Source organism: Scyliorhinus canicula, chromosome 19 (genome assembly GCF_902713615.1).
Source record: "Scyliorhinus canicula chromosome 19, sScyCan1.1, whole genome shotgun sequence".
Classification (NCBI taxonomy): domain Eukaryota; kingdom Metazoa; phylum Chordata; class Chondrichthyes; order Carcharhiniformes; family Scyliorhinidae; genus Scyliorhinus; species Scyliorhinus canicula.
This window is the reverse complement of record NC_052164.1, coordinates 101,506,778-101,528,678: the sequence shown is the minus strand read 5'-3', so window position 1 is coordinate 101,528,678 and position 21,901 is coordinate 101,506,778. Positions and strand designations below refer to the sequence as shown.

At 47.3% G+C, this 21,901-nt stretch overlaps 1 long non-coding RNA gene across 1 annotated transcript in view; it reads left to right on the top strand.

Moving 5' to 3' along the window:
* The first annotated feature begins 441 nt into the window (after positions 1-441).
* Positions 442-21,901, top strand: part of LOC119954178 — a 117,811-nt gene continuing 96,351 nt past the window's right edge. The window contains exon 1 of the long non-coding RNA XR_005458181.1: positions 442-811. This is a non-coding gene — a long non-coding RNA (uncharacterized LOC119954178). The remainder of the gene's footprint in view (positions 812-21,901) is intronic.

Below are 21,901 nucleotides of genomic sequence, written 5' to 3'. Positions count from 1 at the left end.
TTAAGAGTTAATTTAATCTTTATTGTTGTCACAAGTAGGTTTACATTAACACTGCAATGAAATTACTGTGCAAATCCCCTAGTCACCACATTCTGGCGCCTGTTCGGGTACACAGAGGGAGAATTCAGAATGTCCAATTCACCTGACAGCACGTCTTTCGGGACTTGTGGGAGGAAACCGGAGCACCCGGAGGAAACCCACACAGACACGGGGAGAACGTGCAGGCTCCACACAGACAGTGACCCCAGCCGGGAATCGAACATGGGACCCTGGTGCTGTGAAGCAACAGTGCTAACCACTGTGCTACCGTGCTGCCCCTGCTGCAGTACCTTTAGTGGCCATTACCTTCGTTGGTCATAGGTTACTGCTTGACCAAAATATTTGCACTGTTGTGCTCTTTCAGATTTTGCACAGCTTAACTTTAAGCTCCATCCACAAAACAGTGATTTTGGCAGGAAAATGACTGCAAAGTACAAAAATGAAAGCAAACAGTGAAAATGTGTTTTTTTAACAGGCTTCTGCTACCAGTTCGGAGCTGTTACTGGACCTATTATTCTTCCCAGCTCAGTCTGCAGTATTTACCTTCAGCAGTAATGAATTCTTCTGTCTGTGCAGTTCCACTTAAAGTGAGGCCACTTTAGTCTGCTGTATAATTTCTGATCCCGCTTAAACTTTGCAGCTTTTGCGGCATTTACTAATCAAGCTCTCCCAGATTTGATCAATTCTGCTGGGACCCGGCTGGAGTGAGGTGCCATCACAGAATGGAGGTACAATGTATAGAATCCCTATGAAACTGCAGACTGCACACACGGTGAGTTTTGATAGCTGTTTCACTTTCACACCAGCTCTTTTCTTCCTACGGGATATAAAGGGACTGAGGCTTGTAGTCTGCTCAGTAAAATTTTCAGAAATAATGCTGCCATCATGTTATGTTTGTCTTCTAAGATGTAAACATCAATAAGGCACAAGGATGGGTAAAACAGTAATGTGGGCTCTTTACTTGAAGACAAGACTATTTACAAATCATGTGTACTAGGAGGCTGTGGGGCACATATCTCATTTTTAAAAATAAATTTAGAGTCCCCAATTGATTTTCCAATTAAGGGGCAATTTAGCGTGGCCAGTCCACCTAACCTGCACATCTTTGGGTTGTGGGGGCGAAACCCACGCAGACACAGGGAGAATGTGCAAACTCCACACGGACAGTGACCCAGAGCCAGGATCGAGCTGCCCCTTGGGGCACTTATCTGACCTCAACTACTGCTGCTTATAAACTGCCTACCAGTCATGGGACTAATGCATCACATCATGCCGATGTGCTATTGTTTAGGAGTAGTTTAAGATTCACCCCCTTAAAGCTTTATTGTTGCTCTTTTTAATGAGTGGGATACTATCCCACCAGCGTCACCAATAATGTTGCCAACCGGCACTGGAGATGCCAATAACGTTGCTCTTCCTGGGGTGTCTACTTTGGTCAGATATTAGTCGGACCGTTATTAATTAGGATATTGCTTTCAGAGTTTCCAGGTATCAAATGATACCATCACAAGGATCAACCGGATATTGATCAAAGACTCAGCAACCAGTCAGTTAGTTCAATAATGGTTTATTTACTCACAAGATTAACTCACACGAGCAACATAAAAACACTACAAGCTAAATTATACCTAACACTACAACAACCTGTACTTAACTTCAGGCACCTGGCTTTGGCAGAGGAACAAGGCCTTTGTTCGGATCTGGAGTGGCTGGGTCTGGAGAAGTAACTTCGGTTCTGCTGGGCTCATCCGTCTGGTAGCGATCGTTGATCTTGAACTTGCTTCTGGTCGTGGTGCTGCAGTTGGCTTCAGGTATCGGTCGGGCAGAAGAGAGCCGGTGTGCCAGGGCCAAAAGAGATCAAACACATGGCACTGTCTCTCTTCATCCTTTGGGATTTCACGCTCTGTGGGGCGGTCCTTAGCTTTGGACCCAATAATTCGGCAGGCTTCGATTACTGCCTTCGATTTGAGCCAATAAAGGGGCGGGTGCCTTGATGGCTGGGCGTGTCCTGAGCGGTCATTGACCTTGGCTGTTTGGGCTTCCTGGGTGAAGGGAGTGGCACCGATGAGTCTGGAATTGTATCTGATACCTGTGGACCAGTCCTTCTCCTGCAACAGCCGCAGCAGTCAGCTTTTAACAATGCCGGCCGCAAGCGGCTTTAAAATTGGCAGACGCGACCAGCTAAAAAAATGCGGGCGCACTGCGCATGCTGACCATTTAGACTACATTAAAGCATTGAATCAAAACAGTGACCAGTGAATCCCAATGATGGTGGACTTCATCCGCTTGAAGAATTACTGTAATGATCAGTCAACAGGGGAGCTACTCAGAGTTTACAAACTGAGGTCCAAAATCTACGCTTTCCTCCTCGAGAAATTGTCCTCTCTGGCTGATTAGTTTGCTGATGAAACTTGGATGCTAACTATGTCTTACCTTGCAGACACCTTTTCAATTCTAAATGAACTAAACTTCAAATTGCAAGGGAAGGATGATGATTGCTTTTGGCACTGTGAAGAAATTGCAGCTGTCCAAAACTCATTGAAAGTTTGGCAATTGTGAGTGCAAAGCCAAAATGACTCCATGTTCCCCACACTGCTAGGACACATCGAAGAAAACAGCATTAGTAAGGAAACTGTCAATGGACTGGCAAGCCTGACTCCAAATGAAGCTGGCTGTACTTCTGCGCCTCAGCTTTGACAGCACATTAACGGCAAAGGTCAATGAAACTGTCAGCATTCTGGAGTACTCCGAGGAGTATCCGGAGCTGAGTAAAACAAGCATTTTGTTGTTTTTACCCTTCACAGCGACCTACATGTGCGAGTTTGATTTTCCATCCTCACAAATATGAAGACGGCACAAAGGGACCGGCTGAATCCTGCACCCGACATATTCATAGCCTTCTCCTCTTGTCAACCTGAATGGAGTGAGATTGTGAGGACCAAGCAGGCTCACCTCTCACATTAAAGGTAAGAGAAAATGGTGGGTCGCGAATGTCAGCCAGCATTGGTCGTGAAGGTCGACTGGTGTGGGTCGCAAAGGTCGGCTGGCGTGGGTCCCGAAGGTTGGTAAAAGTGGGTCCCCGGAAAAAAAGTTTGAAAAACACTGCCTTAGGTGGAATCTGGCAGAACATTCCGAAAAAAGCCAGGAGCCAAATGGAGAGGATCTTCGACTCACTTTGAGAGCTTTCAGTCTGTGTCCTAAGGAGTCAGCACACCTGTATACCCCTTCAAAGGACAAGGGAGGAAACGGGGTGAGCACTTCCTAAACAGAGTTAGACTTATTAAGCATCCATAAATCAGTCGTGCTGACCTGTAGGTTGTGTCATAGGCACAAGGTTCTGGTAACTGTCAAATTGTTTACCTAAAGCTAGGGTTAATACTGACAGGACTGAGAAAGGCCTCTTCATTATGATCCAATCGTTTTCTCACTGTGTAATGTTTGTTGTGTACAGACCTTCTTGATCATGTTTCAGCCTTGTAAAGATAAAAACAATTGAATAGTCTGGGACAAGATTATACAAACAAGGTCCCCTTGTATTTCTTACAATGATATCTTTATAAATTATCCTTTCTTATCTCGAAGTATGGATATTTTTCTTCAGAACCTGTAATATCAAACACTCTTTATGCTGCTGAACTTGTAACCTTCGTATCAGCCCTGAGTTTTCTTCTCAAACTCTCAGTCCACAAAGTGATGTTTTGCGTGATATCTTTTTGTGTGACTGGAGATTTCTTTTTGTGGGAAAGACATTTTAGAAATAGCTGGAACGATTTTTAGAATCGAATTTTCGGCTGGGCATTTTGAAGTCTGTATTTAGCTAGGATGTAGGCACTGTGCCCTCGGCTCCTCATCGAATTATTGCTCCTCTGAAGGACAGTGGGTATTTTTATTTGTAAATCACAACTCACATTCCTCACACAGAAGCACTGGGTTAAGATTGCTGGCTAGCATCAAAGAATGGCAGCTTACAGATGAGTGCGTTGTGTCCTAAATGGCTGAGCTATCAAAGGATGTATGCTCTGTGAGAAGTTCGAAAGGGTAAAGCAGACAATGGAATGTCCAATTACTCATTGAAATGCGACGCATCTTCTGCCTTCCTGCCTTTGAACTTGGTTTGAACGATTAGTATTAATTCAAAAACCTTCAGATATGAAAGGAGAAGGAAATACTCACGCATTTCACTCCCCCAGGACTTGCCACGGTGCCCCCACAGCCAATGTAGGTACTTTATGAAGTTGTCACTGCTGTAAACACTGCAGTCAATTTGTGCACAGCAAGCTCCCACAAACAACAATGCGATAATAAACAGATAATTTGATTTTTAGTCACGTTGGTTGAGCTGGGGCAGTGCCTGTTAAACAGTGGGAGCCACAACCGCCTCCTGAAGCATTCCTGACACAGATGGATCAGCTACCCAATTATTAGGAAGCAGGGGGCGGTTTTGCAGATGCGTAGGGAGGGAACTATCTTAATGCAGGTGGCCTTTATGTGGCAACACAAAGGGGGCTGCTGTAGGCAGGGAAGCAATGTCCCCCCCCCCCCCCCCCCCCCCCCCGCCCAAACCCTACAGAGCGGTTTCCTCTGACCCTGGGTCCGCGGAATATTTTATTTTTAATGCATTCACTTGGCGATGCCTTGAGATCTCCCACCTCCTTTAGCAGCACCCATCTCTCCCAATGATGATGCTGAGGCTTCCAGGATGTGGGCCCTTTGAGTGGACTGCAACGTCAGGGGCCTGCCACCTTTTGATTGGATGGTGCTCCTGCACACAACCAATTAGGAGGCCACATGCAATAAAACAGCTGAGCAAGTCCTGCTGTCGGCTTTGAACTCAGTTTCCATCTCGAAGCCTCACCTGAATTCAAGTCAATACTTCACCCGATGCTTGAGTATCATCTTCATCGCGACAAAACAGTGGCAAACTCTTCTTTGTCCTCAATCAGAAACATGGTTACCACAACATTCTTCCTGAAAGCTTAGATCAGCAAAGAGGCCCTACTGCGGCAAACATGGCCAGTCAAATATGGCAGCAAGGTCTGCAGAACAGTCTATTCCTGGAATGGTCAAGGCCAGTTTATAAAAAGCAACTCAAGGAGACCTTGGATTCCAACCAAAAGATTAGGACCTCGCAGATTCCTGACATTGAAACTCACTGCTCACAGCATCAGGCTAATTGGACAGTGATGTAATAAAGGTGGGCGGACTGAATAATATTGTGTTTTGGTTCCATACGTTTCCAAATGTTATCAAGAGCTCTTCCATCATGTTGTATTAGTGGGGGAGTCCTGGCACTGTACTGCCAGTGTTGGGTCTGTTTTACAAAAGCAGTTACTGTTGCCAGTTGAGGTGATGGGTCATAATGTACCCATAATGGCAGCAGGCTGATGTTATCCCATTTGTACCCCATTCAGTATGCACCAGGATCTGGAATTTATGACCAAGACAGGGCAGCAGGGTAGCATGGTGGTTAGCGTAAATGCTTCACAGCTCCAGGGTCCCAGGTTCAATTCCCGGCTGGGTCACTGTCTGTGTGGAGTCTGCACGTCCTCCCCCTGTGTGCGTGGATTTCCCCCGGGTGCTCCGGCTTCCTCCCACAGTCCAAAGATGTGCGGGTTAGGTGGATTGGCCATGGTAAATTGCCCGTAGTGTCCTAAAAAGTAAGGTTAGGGGGGGGGGGGGGGGTTGTTGGGTTACGGGTATAGGGTGGATACGTGGGTTTGAGTAGGGTGATCATTGCTCGGCACAACATCGAGGGCCGAAGGGCCTGTTCTGTGCTGTACTGTTCTATGTTCTATGACTGACTGACCGAATGCGGTGCGAGGGTTTGTTGTATTACACTTGGGTAGAAAGGAAACACTGGAATTGAAACAAAAGCAAACTTGCAAGTTTTATTACTCAGCGGCATAAGCTCAGGATCATCATCATCAAAAGAATGAAGGAAGGAGCTGGAAAGGCAGAAGATTATTTGAACAATGCTTTACCACATGTGGCTATTGAGAGCTCACAGCTGAAATCAGAGGAGATGCAAAACAGATGGGATGGCAACAAATGCCCACGATACAATCCCAACTGCTGGGTCTGACTGACCTCAATAAAACCAAAGGGCACCCTGAGAAAAAACCCTAACCCTCACCCTAAAACGTGGAGAAATGACCGGTACTGGGCCCAACTGGTTTTTTCCAGTTTGGACCATTTCCAAAATAAAAACAAAACGCTGCAGGTGCTGGAAGTCGGAAATAAAAACAGAGAGTGCTGGAAAGAAGATGCAGCAGGTCTGGCAGCATCTGTGGAGAGAGAAACAGAGGGTGGCATTTTGAGGCCATCTTGCTATGGGAGCTGCCATGGGAGATCAGGACACCCAGCCTAAAGTCCATTGAGCATCAGTGGATCGGATGGTCCCGCTGCTGGGGTGGGACTGGAAAGTCCTAGCCAGAGTTAACATTTCAAGTCCAATCTTCTTCAAAACTTGTCATTTCTAAATGTTACTCTTTTTACCTTCTGGATGGTGTGTCATATATCAGGGATTTAAAGCAATTCTTGTTTTTGTCTGCCCACCCAAGTCCAATAATCTTTTGAAAGAGAATTGGATGCACATTTGAAAAAGGAAGACGGTGAAAGGATATCAGGTGGAGAGGGAAATGAGATTACAGTATATAGTTCCAGTTGAACAAGTGCCTGAAACATAGCAGAGTGAGCCAACTAACCTCCCTCTTTGTTGTAATTTGCAGAGCTCTATGAATTAGGTTTGGAAACGGAAAGTGTGTGGATGGGAGGATGAGAGGTGGCAGGAGACATAATCAGGCCCAGCTTTGATACCTCAGCAGTACACCCTTTGCAGAAAGGTAGAATCACTGATTCCGAGTCTGGATGTTAATTGGGGGGGGGGGGGGTGTTGATGTATTGCACACTCCCCCTGAAGAAATGTCCGATGCCAGCTGACACATTAAACAATGAAAATGAAATGAAATGAAATGAAAATCGCTTATTGTCACAAGTAGGCTTCAATGAAGTTACTGTGAAAAGCCCCTAGTCGCCACATTCCGGCGCCTTGGCGTTTTGGATGAGAAGACATTGGGGAGCCTGGGGAAGAGTGCTGAGAATGAAGGGTGGGTTTTGGGGGCCAAGTGGGTGTGGTGGTATGGATATGAGCAATGCCATTGGTGCAGAGCACTGGCTTCCCATTGGCTCTGGCTGGTCATGTGCCTCTCATCCGATTGGTTGGGACGAGTCATGTGGCTGCTCTCCAATTGGTCGAGAGGCAAGTAGGCCCCACCTTCGAGGCGGGGTATAAGTACCCAGAGTTCCCGGCAGTCGGTCATTCTCTGTAGTCGACCACCGGGCTACCAACTAGCTGATTAAAGCCACAGTTCGGATCCTAAATATGTCTTGAGTTGAATTGATGGTACATCAGTGGGGAGGAACAAAGGGAGGGGGAAGGGAGCTGATCCACACATGACGCTCCACAAAGCCCACATACCCCCATCCTTCCCCTCTTTAAAGAAGTTTGTTTAATAAACGGCCTGCCCGCCCAAGCCAACCATAATCTGGTGTGGGCGATGTGTTATCTGGGTCAATTGATTTGGTAACAAGCTCGGTTGACCCTTAATTATTCATTTAAAAATGGTGGTCGGGCTGCTGATTTCGGTGGCAGCCACCAACCATATTAGAGGGGAAAGCTCACAGGTGAGTGGGGAGTTGGTGGGCTTGTCACTCCTCGTATTTTATGTGCCCGCCCCCCCCCCAACCCCTCACCACTGCCAAAAACACACCATGGTGAGAGGGGCACAAAACGCAGCTCCTGGATTTCTGCACCATTCCATACGGACTCTGAGAGTTACTGTCAGTTTCCGTGGAGCAATGAGAATGAAAGTTGATAGTTTCGTTGTCATTATCATTGCAAATTCCAGGCCGCTATTTTCATTAAGCTATTGGGTTTCTCATTTAGAAGCATTTTCGCTGCAGGTATTTTTCTAACAGGGAATGTTGTGACAACTTGAACTTTATTTTTCCACAATCTTTCAGTCTTAATAGTCCATTCAAGGGGGTTTGTGCATCAAGTTAATTTTCCCTAATGTTACTCCTCTACCTGCAGTCTTTTTCAGTGAAATCTATCAGAGGAACCCTGTAAGATGGTTGTCACAATCAACAAGCAATTCTCTCCATCATCAGTCACATACCAATCGCATGAATAGAACCTCTTTGTAAATGTAGAGGGAAAGTGTATTTTAGATGCTGTTTCCCCATCCATTTTCACCACTCTTTTTCACCTCATCGTTCCTAATTCCCTTCCCGCTCCTGTTAAATTGGCCGGGATATAAGCAGTAAAAGGGGGAAATGGGCAGGGAGCTCGATCTTTGCCTTGCCAGCTGCTCTCCCACCATCCCACAGCCCTATTCGGGGTTGCCAACACTCATGGATTGCCCTGGAGTCTCCAGACATTGAAGATCAATACCAATACCGTTGAAAACAGAAAAAGGGTAAAACCCATGGGTAGAATTTTAAAAATTGTATCCTCTTTGAACTCTCCACTTTCCCACTGAAGGTCTCAATGTCAGCTGCCCGCCCGAAGTAAAGCCGCTCCCCTTCCAGGGACCGTCCCCTCGATTCCCATCCTATTCATGTATTTGTCAAAAGTAACTATCGTATCTACTATCTCCCTCGGCAGCGAGTTCCAGGCTCCCAGCAACCTCTGTGTAAAACACTTGCCTCGTACATCTCTAAACCTTGCCCCTTGCACCTTAAACCTATGCCCCCTCGTAATTGACTCTTCCACCCTGGGAAAAAGCTTCTAACTGTTCACTCTGTCCCTGCCCTTCATAATCTTGTAGACTTCTATCGGTCCGCCCCTCAACCTCCGCCGTTCTAGTGTGAACAAACCGAGTTTATCCAACCTCTCCTCATAACTAATGCCCTCCATAATCAGGCAACATCCTGGGAAACCTCTTCTGCACCCTCTCCAAAGCTTCCACATCCTTCTGGTAGTGTGGCGACCAGAATTGAACACAAAACTCCAACTGCAGCCGAACTAAGGTTCGATAAAGCTTCAACATGAACAGTCAATTTTTAAACTCAGTGTCACGGCCGATGAAGGCAAGCATGCCGTATGCCTTGTCGACTACCTTCTCCACCCGCGTTGCCAATTTCAGTGACCTGTGTACCTGTATAACTGGATCCCTCTGCCTATCAATGCTCTATATCAATATTTACTGCATATTTCCCACTTGTATTAGACCTTCGAAAATGCATTACCTCACATTTGTCCGGATTTGTTTGGGGCCACTGATGTTTGTCATTTTTATAAATGACCTGGAAGAGGGTGTAGAAGGATGGGTTAGTAAATTTGCAGATGACACGAAGGTCGGTGGAGTTGTCGATAGTGCTGAAGGATGTTATAGGATACAGAGGGACATAGATAAGCTGCAGAGCTGGGCTGAGAGGTGGCAGATGGAGTTTAATGCGGAAAAGTGTGAGGTGGTTCACTTTGGAAGGAATAACAGAAATGCAGAGTACTGGGCTAATGGCAAGATTCTTGGTAGTGTAGATGAACAGAGAGATCTCGGCATCCAGGTACATAAATCCCTGAAAGTTGCCACCCAGGTTAATAGGGCTGTTAAGAAGGCATATGGTATGCTAGCCTTTATCAGTAGGGGGATTGCGTTTCGGAGCCACGAGGTCATGCTGCAGCTGTACAAAACTCTGGTGCGGCCGCTCCTGGAGTACTGCGTGCAGTTTTGGTCACCACATTATAGGAAGGATGTGGAAGCTTTGGAAAGGGTTCAGAGGACATTTACTAGGATGTTGCCTGGTATGGAGGGAAGGTCTTACGAGGAAAGGCTCAGGGACTTGAGGTTGTTTTCGTTAGAGAGGAGAAGGCTGAGAGGTGACTTAATAGAGACATATAAGATAGTCAGAGGGTTAGAAAGGGTGGACAGTGAGAGTCTTTTTCCTCGGATGGTGATGACCAACACGAGGGGACATAGCTTTAAATTGAGGGGTGGTAGATATAGGACAGATGTCAGAGGCAGTTTCTTTACTCAGAGAGTAGTAGGGGTGTGGAACGCCCTGCCTGCAACAGTAGTAGACTCGCCAAATTTAAGGGCATTTAAGTGGTCACTGGATAGACATATGGATGAAAATGGAATAGTGTAGGTCAGATAGGCTTCAGATGGTTTCCCGGGTCGGCGCAACATCGAGGGCCGAAGGGCCCGTACTGCGCTGTAATGTTCTATGTTCTAAATCACCTCATGGTTTTGGGTGTGCTGAGGCCTTTTGATCGCACCCATAATGTTCCTTACTTTTGATCTCCCCTCAGCGTTTGAAATTTTATTTGACTGCCACGAGGAAAATCTTTGGTCTGGCGCCCTGTGACCTCTTTACATCTCTAGAGTTTGTGGAGGGGGGGGTAAGCCTAGCATGGCCAAGGTGCCTGGGTGGCACTGCTGATGTACTTGGGTGGCACTGCCAGGTAGGCAGGGGCACTGCCAGGGTGCCATGGGAGCAGTGCCAGGGTGCCATGGGAGCAGTGCCAGGGTGCCATGGGAGCAGTGCCAGGGTGCCCAGGTGCCAAGGTGGCACTGCCAAGGGCCAGGGCCATGCCCATGAAGGGGGGATGAGGGAGATATGAAGGATGGGCGGGGTGAAGAGTTGGTATGATGGAGCCTCCTAAAGGTTGGGGTGGGTGAAAAGTGGGGGTCCTGAATGGGTGAGGGGCCGCATTGGGGGTGGGGAGGCCTGAAAAGGGGGCTACATAGTGGGCTGTCCTCACATGGGGGTGTGTGGGAAATGTGCATGTGTACGAGGGTGACAATGTCTCCGGTAGGTGTGCGGGCCCCTCAAACTCACTTCGAGATCGGGGAGGTGATCTACCCGCCTCATCGCTCCCGAGTCAGTGAAGCGACGAGGTGATAAATCTCACAAGAGGGCTCTCGCAGGATGCACGCCGCTCGTTATGCCTCACAATGGGCGGGATCCAGATTTGCATATTCAAGTGAGTAGTTAGTCTCATTTGAATATGTCTCTGCCAGAGTTACCCATGGCGTGAGATTGACCAGCCTCACCTCAGATTCCTCGCTGTGGCACCGTTTAGCATTAGTTTTCTCAAACGATCAGAGGCCCCCGGTGGTCGGGCTCTGGGCAAGGTGACACTCCTGATGTCACCCGGAACCTTGGCACTGTTAGGTTGGCAGTGCCAAGGCGCACACATGCCAGGCTGACCGTGCCAGGGGTCAGGCCCAGGGATGACCTGTCCTTATGAGTTGGATACGGGGGGGGGGGCTCGAGGACCCACTAATTGATCATTTGGGGCGTTGGGGGTGTCCAGACGCCATTGGTGGGCGGTCATGAGTTCGGGGCGCTATCTTCCTGCATTTGCGAGCTGAGCCATGTGCTGCTTCAGTGGGGAGTTCCCCAGCGAGGCCCAAAAAAGAAGCAGAGGCCCGTTCAATAGCGGGGTTGTTCTCAGAGCTGCAACCGCAGGGTAACACCCCGCTAAACACACCCACAATGGGATTCTGTTTTTTTCCCATCAAATCGCTCCCTTGCTCCCTGGTGCACCATTCAAAATGGCGGCCTAATCGCCGAGGAGCCGGCCTCGCCTAAGGGCTCAGCTTCCTACTGCTGAAAAAATTTCTAAAGTGTTGGCTAGACCGGGCAGAAACACCCCCAAAGCACAGAATAATTACTAAGGGCGCGATCTAACAAAAACAAAATCAGAATCCCGCTGTGGATGTTTGCCGATACTGTAGCACCAAGAATGACCATGTTATCGAGAGGGATTCTGTTATATTTTCGGCCTTGGGGGGGGGGAAGGCCCAGCCGAGGCCGCACTTACCTTAATTTTCTGCGCTGAGGGGCTCTGCTCGTTTGCGCAGAAAGGGATCGAGGCACCATTTAAAAATGGTGCCCCGACCTCTCGATCAACCGATGCAACTCCGGACCCTAACCAACACTCCAACTTACCGGTACTCGAGTCCCCCACATCCCACCTCATAAGGCAGGGCATGCCCAGGCCCAATCCCCAGCAAAAGCGCCAAGATGGCACTGCCAAGGTGCCATGTTGGCAGTGCCAAGGTGCCTGGGTGGCATCAGGAGTGCCAGGGTGCCATGCTGCCAAGAGGCCGGCCACCCGGGGTCCTCTAATCGCCTGGGACACAACCCTGGGAGACCGCCAGGTGCCTTTCTACCTGGTCCCGTTTGAGGAGACTAGTGCTAAACAGCCCCTGGCTGAAGTCTCCTCAGCAAGGCCGTTAGGTCCCAGGGACTGGTTAACCCTGCTGGAGACATATTAAAGTGAGCCCAACTGCACCCTTAGATGGGCGCAATCCAGATCGCAATGTCCCGCGAGATCCCGTTAGATCTTGCAAGGCGTGGCGAGCCAGGTAAATATCACGAGGGGCCTTACACGAGATTTACCCGCGACATCGCTACCCTGAGTCACGCACGACGCGGCCATTAGACTGCGCGCAGAGCGTGGGTAAATACTGGTGTGTGGATCTCATCGTAAAAGACGGTAAGTAACACCCTGACAATCACACCCAAAGTGGCATTTAGAAACGTTTTCATTAAATTGTGTTCATTCGCGCTCAGTGTTTACCCGAAGCTGGGATTGGCTGACTCAGCACAGGCCGAGCATAAAACCTGGGTCCTTCTCTGAACGAATCAGTACCAGGTTGCTTGTTGTATTTACGAGCCGTTTTATTTCAAGAAAGAGAGGAGAACTTTTTATCCATCCCTAAACCAACATAACTTAAAAAAAGGCATTACTTGGTCATGAAATGAAAAAAATGAAATGAAAATCGCTTATTGTCACAAGTAGGCTTCAAATGAAGTTACTGTGAAAAGCCGCCACATTCCGTCACCTATTCGGGGAGGCTGGTAACTTTGCTGCTGGAGGGAGCTTGCTATGCACAAATTGGCTGCTGTGTTTCCGACATTGCAACAGTGACTACACTTTAAAAATACTTCCTTGGTTATAAAGTGCTTTGGGATATTCTGAGGCCATGGAAGGTGCTGTAGAAATGTGAGTCTCTCCTTTATTTTCGCACAGCTCCTTCCTTAGGATTACTTTCTTTTAAGTTGATGACTGTTGTCATATTCTGGGGCAGTCTGATTAACCCCAGATGCCATCCTCAGGGCCAATCTGTTTGGGACGATTCAGCTCGACAGCCTGGGGCCCTGTTTGCTCCATCCAATCCTTCCAGGAAAAATGGGCGGCAGATGTTGAAGGAGCTTTTGTTCTGTCTGTAACTAACATAGTGGAAATTCTTTCACAGTGCATTGCGAATGATTGGAAGGGTGGGAATATGTCGAGGTTGAGGCTTGAAAACGATTCAAGTGAGGTGATGCCAGAGGATTCGAAAAACTGATTTGGAAATTTCTAGATGGTAGATATTTGTATTAATCAGGTGGGAGCAACTTCAAATTAATTGGGGATAAAATCAGGAGAGATTTCATGTGGACAACTAATTCACTATCACCCATGATCACTACCTACCTCCTAGTGTTTTGGGAATCATTGATCAGTAGCCTTTAGATCATACCCCAGAGGGAACTAAACTCATGCTTTAAAGTTTTATAATAACTCACTCAGTTATTCATTTACAGTCAGCTCTCACTGTTTTTGTACAGTGAATGTGAATTATCCTGCAGTTTGTAGGATTTGTTCTTGGGATGTGGGGGTCACTGACTGGACCAGCATTTGTTGCCCATCTCTAATTTCACTGGAACTCAGCATCTCGCTCGGCCATTTCAGTGGGAGGACAGTTAAGAGTGAACCACATCACTGTGTGGGCCTGGAGTCACATGTAGGCCAGACAGGGTAAGGACGGCAGATTTCCTTCCCTGAAGGATGTTAGTGAATCAGGTGGGGTTTTATGACAAACAGCAATGGTTTCCTGGTCACCTTTTAATTCCAGACTTTTATTGAATTCAAATTTCACCATTTGACATGGTGGGATTTGAACTTGGGACCCCAGCGCATTACTCTGGGTCTTTGGATTCTCTCTCTCTCTCTCTCTCTCTCTGTCGAGGGTGACTTGCTTCCACTCCGGGGAGGTGGGTTCCCGCGGTGGCTGAATAGTCCAATCCTGGATCCGCAGACTCTGTCGCAGGTTTGGCAGGTGGTGGGTGGGACGTTCTGGATTCTGCGCTGTTTACACTTGACCTCCGCGTGCTCCACCCTCTGATGCTCGAGGTAATCGGCTCCTTTGCGGATGCGTCTTCTCCAGTTTGTGCGTTCTAAGGTGAGCGAATGTTGCATTTATTTAGGGAGGTTTTCAGAGTGTCCGTGTAGTGTTCCCTCTGCCCTCCTGGTGACTGCTTGCCATTACAGAACTCGGAGTAGAGCATTTGATTTGGGAGTCCTGTGTCGGGCATGCGGGCAATGTGGCTCGTCCATCACAGCTGGTCGAGTGTGACCAATCCCTTGATACTGGGGGTATGGGCCTGGGAGAGGGTGCTCATGTTGCTACGCCTGTCCTGCCAGTGGATTTTCAGGATTTTGCGGGGGCAGCATTGGTGATATCCTTCCAAGGATTTGAGGTGTCTGCTATACATTGTCCACATTTCTGACGCACACAGGAGGGCGGGGACCATGGCTGCTCCGTAGACCATGAACTTGATGCTGGGTTTGAGGTCTCTGCCTTCAAATACTCTGTTCCTCAGGTGTCTGAAGACTGCATTGGTGCATTGGACGCCTTTGGATTACTGGTCCAATGATAATACTACTACGCCACCACCTCCCCAAGTTTGAATGAAGAAAATTGTAATTAATTAAAATCATTGGCAAAACAACTAGAGGAGAGATAAGAAGACTGTTTTCCCTGCACCGAGCTGTTGGGATCTGGAATATGGGGCGGGATTCTCCCAGCCCTGGGCCAGGCCGCAGAATTCCTGCGAATGGGCCATGCTGTCTTGACGCTATTGGCACCAGCATGGCTGGCGCGGCTCCGGGTCGTGGGCCGCTCTATAAGGCCGGCCCGCCGATTCCCCGTCCCGGTTGAGCCGAGCGGCCGTACGAAAAGAGCCGGGAGCCACCTGCACCGTTCTAACCTGCTCTGGGCGGGCGGTCCTCAGCGTGCAAGGGTCGTGTGGCGACCTTTGGGGGAGGGGAGGGGGGTCCAACCTCAGGGTGGGGGGCCTCCGATGTGGCCTGGCTCGCGATCGGGGCCCACCAATCGGCGGGCCGGCCTCTGTAGCTGGGGGCCTCCTTTCCTACGTGCCAGCCCCTGTAGTCCTGCGCCATGTTGCATCGGGGCCGGCGCGTTGAAGGCAGCCACTGCGCATACGCGCGTTGGCGCCGGCGCAACTGTGCATGTGCGGATTGCACACTGCACAGTTCGTGCCAAGGTCTGCAGCTGGAGCGGCGCGAACCGCTTGAGCACCGTTCTAGCCCTCTGTATGGGCCAGAATTAGTCGTGGGAGCGGCCCGTTCACGCCATCGTAGAACGCGACAGCGTTTACAACGGCGTGGACACTCTGCCGCAGGATTGGAATCCAGGATCAGAACATTTTTGGACACTAAGGGCAATTTATCATGGCCAATCCACCTAACCTGCCATCTTTGGACTGTGGGAGGAAACCGGAGCACCCGGAGGAAACCCACGCACACACAGGGAGAACGCGCATACTCTGCACAGACAGTGACCCAACAGGGAATCTAACCTGGGACCCTGGCGCTGTGAAGCCACAGTGCTAGCCACGTGTGCTACCGTGCTGTGCTATTTGGGCATTGTCAGGGACGTTACCTTTCAGCTAATTTGTTGTTAACACTTAGATGGATGATAAAATATACCACATGCACAACCTCAAAGAAGAATAGGGGAGTTATCCTTAGTGCCTGACCAATATTTATCCATCAATCAGCATAATCCCTGGAGAGACATTCAATGCACAGCAATTTGGGACATTGTATGGTTGTGAAGGTTGAGATAGAAATTTAAGTTATTACAATCTTTCTCTTCCTTCTTGAAGCAGATTGTCATCTATACAGTTCCATCAATGTTTTACCTCCTTGCCTAAGAGGTCATACCTGCTTTAAGAAACCTAATTGTGGTAGCCCCCAGGGACAGTTAACAACTTTCCTGAAGCACAAGGGTTTTTTGGCAGGAGCCTTGAGAAAGAGCCAAAAAATTAATGAACAGCGAGAAATCCCAATAGGCTATTGGTATCCTCCAGATTCCGAGCAAGAGGAAACATCAAAAAAGGCTGATGCTCCTGGGAACTGGACAATACTATAGCTGAGAATATTAGTTCACAGCAGTAGAGAGAAAACAAAGGGGTTATGGAAAGATTTAACGTAAAAACACAGGCCGCACTGTTATCCGCCACAGGAATGCTGGAGAGTGCCCAGTACTGTAAAGTTATCCTGCTCCACCCTTTAATGTAACCTGCTCTGTCCTCAATGCTCCCTTTGTCAGGTCACATTTGGATGCGATTAGGACACTAGAGTACCGACACCTGTCATTTAGTTTCAATTTACTAAGCTTTGCTGGTCAGGGGAGACTTCGAACTTCAACTGCAAAAGGACACTTTGCAACAGGATCCACATGGCAGACAGGTTTCAGCATTACTTCAGTACAGTGGAAAAGCATTGAAGGGGGAAAGCTTTGAAACTGGACTCGTATTATCCAGCAGCATAATCTGCAAGCTGTTCTTCTTATGAAAGTACCTGTGTTAAAGATTGTTGCCTTATTCATTGTTTGTGGTAGTTGTAACCTCTTCCAGTGTAGTCCAATTATACTGGGCTTACCTTTTGTACTCTGTTGATGAATAGAATGCCTCAGGTCTACGTGTTTTATGACAATTCCAAATTACAAACCATTACAGAATTGGGGGTTGACCTCCTATTTGAGGCCTCTTAGCCTCAGTACGGCGTTCAGACGTATTTCACTGAGGCTAATTTTAGGGCCTCTGGCTAAATTCAAAGAATTTAACGCAGATTGCAGCTAATTCTTGGAACATTCATCTCTGTAAGGCTCAATCTTGACATCAGGCTGTGTCCGATTGGAGTGAGTCTTGTTATATTCTGTTCAGTGAATTGAAGAATATGCTGATAGGGTGAGATGGAAAAGGATGGGAGGAGTGCTTGTGTGGAATATGCATACCAGCATGGATCAGTTGGGCTGAATGGCTTGTTTCTGGGCTTTTAGTTCTATGCAAGTCAATGACTGAGATAAACAGTTTGGCTAATCTCAACCCAATTAAATTTTAAAATACCTGAGCTAGGGTTGTATGGGGAACAGTGATGGGTGGATGGAAGGCCAATTTGTAATAAAAGCCTCCCTGCCAAGGTTGGGGTCTGGGGAAGGGGGGCTTTTGTCTGCACCTGGCTGAGTTGCTTGAGGTTAACACAGAGTGCCTGAAACAGGCAGACTTCCTCCCACTCAGGCTAACAGATCCTCAGCTCAGGTCCCAGAAGATTGAAGGTCCCGTTCCTGCTCTGCGCTGTCATCGTCGAGTCTGCATTGAGTTGGTAAAAAGACGCTGCAACGCTGTCCAAGCCCTCTGGTCAAGGTTCTTTCTTCTGTTCGCCATCCAATAACCTGTCGGGAGAATTGTCTGGGAAATAATCTTACTGGTGAATGAGATCAGTGCTCAGGCTGTGGGTCAGAACAAGTAGCAAAGCTGCATATGTCATAGAAACAGGAAATGCTGGAAAAACCCAGCAGGTGGGGCAGCAACTGTCAATAGAGAAACAGAGTTAACATTTTGAGTCCAACATGACTCTTCTTCAGAGCTGAAGGATTGGATGGCATAGTGAAGAGGGAGTGCGTAGGGCCAGGAAAATAGAAATGGTTGAAGTGACGAAGGACACCAGAAGAATCACAAATATAGGTGGGAAGAAACTGAACAAGGGGAGAAAAAAATAGAATCAAGATAGAGATAAATAAGTTCAGGGGGCAGGAACAGGCTGATGTGATGTGTCTAGGAGGCAGAAGCGGGCTATACAGGGTTGCGGGACTAGGAGATTGGAAGCTATGGCAGACTTCATGTTGACATCGGCAAGACGAGAGGGGCTTTTAGCTCTAAGAAGCAGAGGGAAAATAGGACAAGTTCATTTGAATCATAAAGGGAGCTAAATGCTAATCAAGGAATGTTGAGAGAGCAGTTTTAAGGTAACCAAATTCACAGAAACAACTTATGAAGAGGTGCTGAGTATTTCTAAATGCGAACATGATGATGCTGATGACGGTTGCTATGAGCAATGCTGAGATTAAGAAGATCCGAAACCCCAGAACAGATGAATAATTAAACCTCTATTTAAGACATTCAGCAAGTCACAAAATTACTGAAATACAATGTTTGCAAAAGGAGGTCAGAACATTTGCTCAGCATTTATTCCACATGGATAGTCAGCAAGCATTGTCCACACTGGATTCCTGTTGCCTCTTTGCTCTGATACCTCTGACCCAATGTTCTCCATGTTAATGCGCCATTCTTTTTGAAGTGCTAAAGTCGGTAAATGGCAGAACCCTTAAGAGTATCGACAGGCAGAGGGATCTGGGTGTACAAGTCCACAGGTCACTGAAAGTGGCAACGCAGGTGAATAAGGTAGCCAAGAAGGCATACGAAACCAAAGAGAAAATACTGGAAAATATCAGCAGGTCTGTGAGCATCTGTAGGGAGAGGAAAGAGCTGACGTTTCGAGCCCGGATAATAGGCCAGTTACCAAGGCATTGAGAATGCAACAGGGAACTCTGGGAGCCTATAGTTCCCCATTGTTTTCTCCATGGCAATGCCTCAACCAATCAGAATGGACTTGCCAACCAATCAGCACCGGTTTTATTGTAGTATCAATTGCAGTGATTGTTACGCATTCCCTCTTGCCTGTCCTAATGATTGCAGGAGTGTAGATTAAGGAATGTGATTGCACTAGAGAGGGTGCAGGGGGGATTTTTCACAGGCCGCCGACGGGATTTGCACAACGCGGTTTTTTTCCGGCGGGAGAATTACGAAACCAGCGGGAGCGGAAATGACGCCGCTTCCCGCCAATTCTCCGACCCTGCGTGGGGTCGGAGAATCCCGCCAGGGTGGATGGAAAGGAACTTGTCCCTTAGTAGAGGGGCCAATAACCAGGGGGCCTAGAGTTAAGGTAAGGGGCAGGAGATTTAGAGGGGATTTGAGGAAAAACCTTTTCACCCAGAAGGTGATGGGAATTCAGTATTGCCTGAAAGGGTGGTAGAGTGTGGGAACACTCACAACATTTAAGACGTATTTAGATGAGCATTTGAAATGCCATAGCATTCGGACCAAGAGCTGGAAAATGGGATTCGAATAGATAGGAGCTTGATGGCCGGTACAGGCAGGATGGGCCAAAGGGCCTCTTTCCATGCTGTAAAAACTCTATGACAAAAGGACAGCAGCATACACTTTTTTCAGCAATATTCAAGATTCTCTGTGTTTTTTCTTTATTCTTTCATTATAATAATAATCTTTATTAGTTTCACAAGTAGGCTTATGTTAACACTGCAATGAAGTTACTGTGAAAATCTGAGGGATGTGGACAAGACTACATTCCTAATTGCCCTCGATCAGAGTGGCTTGCTAGATCACTTCAGAAGGCAGTGGGTTTGGAGTTATATTTGGCCAGGTTTCCTTGAGGGCTTTTCCAAACCAGATTGACTTTTACAATATTCCATGATAGTTTCATGTCACCATTACCGAGACTAGCCTTCAGTTCCAGATTCCACGGTGGGATTTGAACCCATGTCCCCAGAGCATTAACCTGGGCCCCTGGATTACTAACAGACATTGGATTGGATTGGATTGGATTGGATTGTTTATTGTCACGTGTACCGAGGTACAGTGAAAAGTATTATTCTGCGAGCAGCTCAACAGATCATTAAGTACATGAAAAGAAAAGGAAATAAAACAAAATACATAATAGGGCAACACAAGGTACACAATATAAATACATAGACACTGGCATCGGGTGAAGCATACAGGGGTATAGTGTTAATCAGGTCAGTCCATAAGAGGGTCGTTTAGGAGTCTGGTAACAGCGGGGAAGAAGCTGTATTTGAGTCTGTTCGTGCGTGTTCTCAAACTTTTGTATCTTCTGCCCAATAGGAAAAGTTGCAAGAGTGAGTAGGCTGGGTGGGAGGGATCCTTGATTATGCTGCCTGCTTTCCCCAGGCAGCAGGAGGTGTAGATGGAGTCAATGGATGGGAGGCAGGGTCGTGTGATGGACTGGGCGGTGTTCACAACTCTCTGAAGTTTCTTGCGGTTTTGGGCTGAGCAGTTGCCATACCAGGCTGTGATGCAGCCAGATAGGATGCTTTCTATGGTGCATCTGTAAAAGTTGGTTAATGTGGACATGCCGAATTTCCTTAGTTTCCTGAGGAAGTATAGGCGCTGTTGTGCTTTCTTGGTGGTAGTGTCGATGTGGGTGGGCCAGGACAGATGTTTGGAGATGTGTATCCCTAATGATCTCCACCTCGGCCCCGTTGATGCTGACAGGGGTGTGTACAGTACTTAGCTTCCTGAAGTCAATGACCAGCTCTTTAGTTTTGCTGGCAATTGTTGACATCATCCCTACGCCATCATCTCCCCCATTCTCTACTCTGTCAAAGCCTTTGATAATTTTAAGGACCTCCATTAGGTCTTTACTCAACCTTCTCTTATTGGTCTGTTCATATTTTCTCGATAGTTCTAACTTCAGAGTCCTGATATTTTTCTTGTAAATTTCCGTGCAGCCTCTCCAATGCCTCCATATCCTTGTTTACAATACAGCGACCAGAACAATTTAGGTTATTTCAATGTGGTTTAATTGTGCTTCAATACAGGTTTAGCATAATGTCTCAACTTTTTCAATCGTTTCCACCTAAAAGTAAACCCAAGTGCTTAGTTTGTTTTTTTATGATCCTGTTAGCCAGGAATAAAAACAGATAAACAAGCTTATGGGACAGCGATGCTCAAGTCTGCCTCCTAGAGGGCTGATGAAGTAGTGGCATTTACAGAATTAGAACAGAGTCCTGCTTAATATCGGGGTCATTCTCAGAGCTGCAAGTGCTGGGAAACACCCCACTGAACGCGCCTGCAACTCCCTAAATCTCCTCGTCTCGTCTCCGGTTCTTTGGCCAAATATATTACATCTATGTCCTCTAGTTACCAATTATCTTATCAACAGAGACCATTTTGCACTATCTGATTTAAATATGAAGTACAGACAAGGAAAAAAAGGATGGAATTTTCCTTATGAACAGGAATGTGACTGAACCACATGGGTCGGGGTGTTGTGCATCATTCACTAGTGCAAAACATTCCTTATTCATTGACACATTGGATTTACTTCATTAATAAATTGACTTAATTTGAAGGTTTTTATGCTGCTGTCCCCATTTGGTGTTTCCTCCCGTGCCCACACCAGGATCACACAGAAAATGACAACAATCTGCATCTATGTGGCATCTTTAATGTTGTCATGGGAGTATCCCTTTGAGGAAGGGTTGTCTTATCACATGACTTCAGTGATGTCATTGTGTGGGTGGAGCTGGGCTGTGGCTCTGTGAACTATTCTTGGTTTCGCTTTCACATTTGACAGCTGTGGACTCAGTCAGAGAACAGAAGTGTTTCAGCCTGTCTCTCTATTTTCATTTTGTTCCGGTAAAAAAAGCATTGATGATAGCCACCTGCTTGGTAACTTAAAAGATACAGTTTGCTTTCCAGAAGGGTTTAAACCTGCTGGTGAGACCGGGTCAGAATCTCAGGGAAAGCCAGTTTTATTCAAGTGAGAATGCAGAGTGCTGCGCCGCGTTCTTGAAAAGGGTTTTTTATTAGTTTATGGGATTTTGTTTTTGAATTGGAACAGTTAAGAGGGAATTCATTAAGTTTTATACATAAATGACTGCAGCTGTGGGGTGTC